This window comes from Amblyomma maculatum, chromosome 6 (assembly GCF_055883805.1).
Source record: "Amblyomma maculatum isolate TAMU_Amacu chromosome 6, ASM5588380v1, whole genome shotgun sequence".
NCBI lineage: Eukaryota > Metazoa > Arthropoda > Arachnida > Ixodida > Ixodidae > Amblyomma > Amblyomma maculatum.
Window position 1 is genome coordinate 33,030,532 of NC_139349.1, and position 7,875 is coordinate 33,038,406.

General features: G+C 48.0%; 1 long non-coding RNA gene across 1 annotated transcript; it reads left to right on the forward strand.

Annotated features, from left to right (window-relative positions):
- The first annotated feature begins 2,318 nt into the window (after positions 1-2,318).
- Positions 2,319-5,595, forward strand: LOC146185432 (uncharacterized). The gene is made up of 3 exons (XR_014707799.1): positions 2,319-2,417; positions 5,213-5,285; positions 5,402-5,595. It is a non-coding gene; the product is annotated as an uncharacterized LOC146185432 (long non-coding RNA).
- The last annotated feature ends 2,280 nt before the right edge of the window (positions 5,596-7,875 follow it).

The following is a 7,875-nucleotide window of genomic DNA, read 5'->3' on the forward strand; positions in this document are numbered from 1 at the left end:
AAAATACTGGAAGTGGTGGGCAAATATGTCTACTTAAGACAGGTAGTAACCGCAGACCTGGACCATGAAAGAGAAATAACTAGGAGAATACGATTGGGATGGAGCGCATTTGGTAAGTACTCGCAGATTATGACTAGCAGCTTACCGGTATCGCTCAAGTGGAAAGTATGTAACAATTGCATCTTACCCGTACTCACCTATGGGGCTGAAACGTGGAGGCTAACAAAAAGGGTTCCGTTTAAGGTGAAGACAACGCAGATGGCTATGGAGCGAAAAATGGTAGAGGTAACGTTAAGAGATAGGAAGCGTGCAGAGTGGCTCAGAGAAATAACTCGAGTTGATGACATTCTAATGAAAATCAAGAAGAAGTAATGGCCATGGGCAGGGCATGTCGTACGAAGAGAGGATAACCGATGGTCGAAAAGGGTAACAAATTGAATTCAAAGGGAAGGAAAGCTCAGCAGAGGGTGGCAGAAAGTTAAGTGGGCGGATGGGGTTAAGAAGTTCGCTGGGGTCAAGTGGATGCAGCTAGCACAAGGCCAAGTCAATTGGAGAAATATGGAAGAGGCCTTCGCCCCGCAGTGGGTATAGTTCAGCTAAGGATGATGATGACGATTGTAAGGAAAGCCTGAAAAACTGTGCTTAGCATCCATTCTGCATCCATAGCTAGCATGCCTACAGCTATAGCAGACGTAAAAGAATGGACCCTGTGACAACTCAAAACGCCTTCCAATGCTACAAAATCATGGGGCTGTTATGACCTCAAAATTCATATACTTGGATGAGATTTGTCTAAACGCAGATTACTTGTAAAAATTGATTCCATCCTTAGAAGCCGTACATGAGCACGCGCGGCGGTAACCGCTGCATCGTATCGCAGGCTACTCCGGACCGAGATCTACTCCCTGGCGTGCCGTTACGACTACGCCCCATGCGTGTCAGCGGCGCTGAACTACTTCAAGGCGTTCAAGAGCGCCACTCGGCAGCAGAACAAGTTGAGTAACGCGAAGAACTGGCGTTGTTGCCAAACTGTGTTCGCCTGCCGTTCGAGTTGACAATTCCAATTCCAACTTCCAATGTGTGCTGCGCTGTTTGCACTGCCTGCGCGGCGACATTCGCAAGAAAGTTTTCGAGTTGTTACGCTCTCGGACACAGGCACGCGAGCTCAAAATATTATAGGTAACTTACTTTGGTTGGAATATAAAGTATAAAACAAAACTCAACTTTATTTTGCTGTCGCTAAAGTCGGATGGAAGGCGATTTTTCCACTGGTGACTACATTCGAATATAAGTGACTGACTGTAATAAAATATAAGTACCACACCACACGTTGGATTTATAATTCTTATTATTGGTGGGATTAACACCCAAGCACCGCCATTGTTACTTGAACGCCCCAAACACCCAATTCTCAAGAACACTGAAATGATGACATTGCTAAGCTCCAGCTGAAAGCATACCGTGCAAGAGCATTTTTTGGGCTGGTACCAATGACGTGTAGTATAGTAGGGTGAAATAACTTTGCTACTAAAGGATGCGTGCGTGCGTATGTGCTCCACATGCAGGATACCTCGGAACCAGCGCGGCTTCGTGTACTGCACCGCGGTGCAGCGGGGCGATTACTCCGACTGGAAATTTGTCTGGGACCGCTTCTTGGAGCACGCGCACGAGCCTGGGCATGAACGCTCAGAGCTCGTCTGGGCCCTGACCTGCTCGTCTAACCAGAGGATCACCAGGACGTCAGTGTCCATTTTGTTTTGCTACATTCGATGTTTAAAACTCGGCACCCACTCACGTGTTAACCTCAAGATTAAGTCAGTACAGAAACATACACTTGAATGTAGATCTCACATAATCTCGAGCCACTTGTAAATAGGTGCCTAAAAGACCACTCCTATTATGTACTGTTTGCAACGTCTGGCTGTATAATACGATTATACAATATAGCCCATCCACCTAGTCCACTTGTAGAGCCCGCTCGTAACAAAACTTCTATGCAAGAATAAGTGAGCTCTCCTTACATATAAATATACAGTTGACATTTACCACGTTTTCTTCAGTTGGGGATTGAAGACGCAGCCGAGGCATGATTATAGTGTGCCATGAGAGGTGCATGATAGCGAGTAAGATTTTGTGCTTTTTAAATAATGAGCCTTTTCTGAAATAAATTCGCACTGAATAACAGGGTGGAACTCATATTTCTCATTGATAGCATATTTCCTTTCCAGTGCAAATGTGGGCAACCGGCCGACAATGCTGTTATTTACTCGCAGGCTCCTGAGGAAGGCCCTGAACGAGAAGGTGTTCAACGTGAATGACTGCGTTCGTATATTCAGCCTTGTAGCGGAGCGAAGCACTGAGGGAAGGAACCTAACGCTGGATTTCATTCGCAAGAATTGGCCATCTATGTTCTTCATGTACGAAATCACTTCACTCTCTCCTGCGAAAGCTAGTGACCGCATTCTCAACGTAGTACTTGATGGCGACGTCAGAGGTAGGAAACTTTGATAGAAACCATGCCCCCCCCCCCCCCCCCCCCCTCTCATTTGAGACACCAGCGCCAAATCCTTTTATAATGGCCGGAAGAAAGCTATATACTGAAGGGGTGTATTGTTCTCATGGCAACGGTATAAAGCAGGGAAAAAATATACTACGTCTTCGAGTGTGCTTCGAACCGTCATGGGCGAAAATCATAATAATAATAATAATTTGTTCACAGAAAGAGAAAGGCGCAGTATCTGTCACACTTGCTATGTGGACACCTGAACCGCGCCGTAAGGGAAGGGATGAAGGTGGGAGTGAAAGTGGAAAGAGAGAAAGGGAAGCCGTAGTGGAGGGCTGCGGAGTAATTTCGACCACCTGGGGATATTTAACGTGATCTGACGTCGCACAACACACGGACGCCACTTCGTTTCGCCTCCATCGAAACTCAGCCGCCGAGGTCGCGTTCGAACCCGGGAACTCCGGACAGTAGTAAGGCGTCTTACCACTGTACCACCCCGGCGGAGCCATGGGCGAAAAGGAACTTCCGAATTCCGGCGCCTTTACAGCTCCTTTACAGCCCATCTAACGCCGCTGCTTATCGCGTCGCATGCCTTCGGAGGAGTAATTCCTTTTTGAACATGAGGTCCCTTCCAGTCACAAAACTACTTCAGCGCCGCGCTGAAGTAGTTGAAACACAAGCTAGCGAGAGTTTCCTGCCCCTGGCGACGTCAGCTGCCTGTTGTAGAAGCGCATCTGACAGCGCTATGGCACTTTTACTTGAATATGTGGTTGAGCACACAGCACTTTTCCGAATAGCGTAATTTTGCTGTCAGTTATAATGAGAAATAAATAGTGAAATGACCTAACTCAGTACCAAATATTTTGAAGGCGGTGCTCGAATTCTGTTTACATTGTCGAAAATTTATAAATAACACTTCAAAGCTTCTCTTGCTTGTCTATTCTAGTATATGAATATACCCCTTCTCCTCCCCCCCTCATCTTCGAGGACGTACTACGGTGTCTGCTTTCCCGCGGGGAACAAAAAAAAATGCCGGTGATTACGTTACTTCCTAATGCGAATTTTGAGCGCAGCTCATCAGCTGTTTCACCTTTTCGATGGATTGAGAGATTTCGAGCAAGACACGTATGTACAATTAGAGACTTTTTTAAATTTTTCGCACTTATTCCTTCAAGAAATACTCCACTAACAGTTCTTGGCTGTCATGAAAGAAGCTTTGTGGTCGAAGAAAGGAAGAGAGCAATTAAGTTAACGGGAGGTGGCGGGAGGCAGCGCGTGGGCCCATAGGAACGTTGTGCGACGGATAGCAGCGACTGACTGATGCACGCTAGCGAGTGAAGAGAACGTGACTCTGCGTGTCGGCTTGGGATGCACGCACCGTGATCCGCTGATAGCGAGCCGGCGTTTCGGCAACCCGAGAGCACTCTCGCCGCCACGCAGGAAGAGGGGGGAGGGAGGCGGTGTATAAGCAGCGGCGAACGGGGGAGCGCGCGCAGCAATCAGATAACACACGCGGTCGGCGCTACGCAGGAAGAGGGGGGCTGAAAGGGGGGGGAACTGGTTACGAGGCCGACGCTGACGCCGACGCCGGAACGGGCGCCAAAGAGCTGCGCTCTAAAATAAACGCGGCAAAATGGTTGGTGTCAACGCCAAAACATGCCCGATTTGGAATGACAGGTACTGCCAATTTTAATCGACGGAACATGTAACAATACCGGGATATTCGCTGTGCTCGAGCACCGCGATACTCGCATACGATCAACGAGGCATCATCAGTTCTCGCGAGGTCGCTCACAACAGCGCGTATGCAGCCTCTTAGATCGTGAAATTTCTACTGCCATTTACTACCTTCAAGAAACTTAAAAACAGACTTTCGTAATGCCGCGAAAGGAAAATGACTGAAACTATGGATTTATGGCAAACTCATAAGGAAGTGTGGAAGTTGGAGGATTCAAAAAAGTAGAACGTATAAACATTCCCATCCTTCATACTCAACCTCTTGCAGCAGAAGCGGTGTGTGCTCAAACTTTCATAAGGCGTGACGCATACGTAAAACGTTGCTGTTGGATTGCGCGTTTCTCGCTGTAACGGCGGCACAAAACACTGGCAGCGAAATTAGTTTCTTGGCAGTGGAGCCAAGTACTTTCTTAAGCACTCAATATGTATAAGGTAAGAAAAATCCTTCTTCACCAAATTAAACCTTTTCGGTTTGGCATCTCATCCTCACGAGCATAGCTATGGCAGGTGATTGCTGACAGGTGACATGGCCGTACACTGATTGGCGGTTGTGGCGTTACAAGCCCACATGTCATGGCCGAATTCGTAGGACATGATAACTTTCGCAACACTATTGAGATTGGAATCAAACATAAAAGGACCTTGGCATCTCGAGTTAGACACGCTCCTCCTATGGTATGCAGGCCCGCTTGCACGGCCTGGTTAAACAGGGCTTTATAGCTATGTCAGTTGGTGTTTCACAGAATGTAATAGATTAAGAGTTTACACTAATAAGTATGCGCGAGCCAAGACTGAAACCAAAGTGAAAGTATAAATGCCAGTGCATCTAATTTGCATTCAGCGTAACCACACTAAATCGGCCACCATTTTTTTCTTCTTTGGCTACGTAAAGTTTCGTTTCATGTACGATACGTTATGTTCCTTTTACGGGAAGGTAAACCATGGACATTAATTTACGACTATTTCACGCAGGTGGCGAGCTCGGTTTCTGCAGATACTCATCCGCGTTGCCGCGAAAATCGTGAACGACCAGGAGCTCGATCAGGTGCGCAATACAGTTACATTGTATGATGTCGGAAGGCTGGGTGCATCATCCTTTTTCTCACAATCCTGTGACACAGTCTGTACTAATTCTTACCGGTGTTCCTTTTCTCCGGAAAGGTGCGCAATTTGTTCTACAACTTCAACGGCACGTCAGCTGAAGTGACCTGGGCCTTTCAGCAACTGGACAGAAACTCTGCCCGGAGCTCTGCGTGGATGGCGTCGCAGTACAAGCAGATCGCCAAATGGCTGGCTGAAAATGACTACTAGTGGTGCACTAAGGTGCTCGAATGCACGAGGCATCGTCGCGTACGCAAGAGTAAAAGTGTTTTCTACGAATCCACTTCAATGCTGCGTCTGTATTCGTTGCTTGTACCTTCTAAGCATAACACAAACGCTAACAATGTTGGTTGGTTGGTTTGTGGGGTTTACCGTCCCAAAGCGACTCAGGCTGTGAGAGACGCCGTAGTGGAGGACCCTGGAAATTTCAACCACTTGGGGTTGTTTAACGTGCACTGACATCACACAGCACACGGGCACCTTGCTTTTCGCCTCCATCGAAAAGCGGCTGCTGAGGCCGGGATTCGATCCCGCGTCCTCGAGAACAGTAGCCGATATCGCCGTAACCACTGCGCCACCCCGGCGGGGCAAACGCTAACAATGTGTCCTCTGAATAACCGTAAAGACGGCAGTACTCCCTCTCTCCTTCACCGATTGCTTCCTTTCTATAATATTTCAATGCACGGGCGGGTGAAGTGCACCCCGGTCTTTTGCGTTTCACGGTGGAGGAAAGTGAAGCATGAAAACAAAGCAAATCGTTTCATGTGCCTGCTGCGGCGGCGGCAAACGTAATCCTACGCTGCACCTCTGTGGTTCGTATGCGGCGTCCTCGTTAACTCGCCGCTTCTAACATCGATTACTGGGGTCTGTCAGGATCGCCCAGCCCCCAAGAGACGATGCGTCTCCCCCTCTGCCGCTGCCGACCTTGTACACGCACCGCTTCGGATCCCCGGGGCGGAAATGGCGCAGAGTAATTGCTAAATCGAATCAACACTATAAATGTATTCAGGAAAAAACAGTCACGAATGGATGCCCGTCTCTAACAGGCCGCGTTGCTGCGCTGCCTTCGGTTCCGAATAGATCAAACGCGGTCGCACAAGTACGAGCGAACACAAACATTCATAAAAAGAAAGATTAACAGCGCTAACAAATAGACACTCACAAATAGGCACACAGGACAGGCGCTGAGTGTATTTGTTAGCGCTGTTAATCTTTCCTTTTAAGAGCAATGCACCAACAAGCTCAGCAATTACTTTTACTTCACAAATACTCAAATGGCGACCTTTTAGTTGACGGCGCGAATGGTTTCAAAAAAGTTGAAACGGATCAAGTTTCCTCCCTGCCCCTTTTCTAATTTATTCATTTCGATGATTGCGAGTAATTTGATTTGAGGGTAAAACGTGGCCTACAGGTGCGCTCACTGTAAATCCTTTTCAACGCACAAACAAGTCAGGGCCGTTAGCTGAAATGGTTCAACACATCATATGGCACCACCTCTCCACTCACCTTTCGCTTTCTTGCTTTTATCAGGTTGCTTTTCTGCGTAGAAGGTGCCTCCGTTTTTGCATCCGCAACAAAATTAGGTTTCTATCCCGCAGCAGGGACGGTCTTCCGGAAGAAGCATATCGAGTTCAGACGGAGGGTGCGAGAGTCGAACGCAAACTGCTATTCCGAGACGAGAAAAAACGTATGGGCCCCAGCGCGTCCGAGCAGCAGCGCTGGCGTCTCTGAGGCGAGCCAAGGCCAATTGAGCGAGCGCGCTGCAGCTAATCAAACGCGAAGGAACGAAATGCGTGGAGCAAGCGTCTGGGATTGAGCGCGCAAGCTGAGCGCATTATCTGGTCGCAGTAAAGCAAGCAAAAAAGCCACAGTACCGGCGCATGCTTGACTTCTTCAAGGCTGTGACCAATGGATGGCGCGCCAAAGAATCGTGACAATTATTGCGAGCCGAACCTGTGCATCCTAGTCATTTTCTTCTGTGATATGTTTTCAGCATCCAAGGGCGCAACAACAGCCTTCTTTGGAGTACAGCGGCATTTCTTTCAATAGCTGTTGCTATAATTTGTGTTGAAAAGAAGCAGGAATTCCCTACATGTGTACCCAACTCATGTACTAGTACATACCGACTTCTCTACTCACAAAACGTCATAACTTTTTTTACCTTCCATTATTTATTATGCTGCGGTGGCCCAGTGGTTAGGGCGGACTACTACTCATCGAAGCACATAAAATTGCCCAAATTCACCGCCTCTCACGGACCAGGTATGGTCGCCTTATACTTGACCGCCTACACTAACTCCTATCGGGGATACATATCACGAAGCTCCCCTTTCTATAGGGGTCTATAGCCGCCTCACGGTTAAACCCATTCCCAAGAATAAGCTGGCTGGGCGCCACGAAGGACGCCGTCGAATCAAGGCCGATAAACTTGACACCACTTACCTTACAGACGACCACGCATGATACGTGGATATAGCTAGACAAAGTGACAATCTTTATGTCGCATGCATAGCCACGCCACACTCCACACGTGT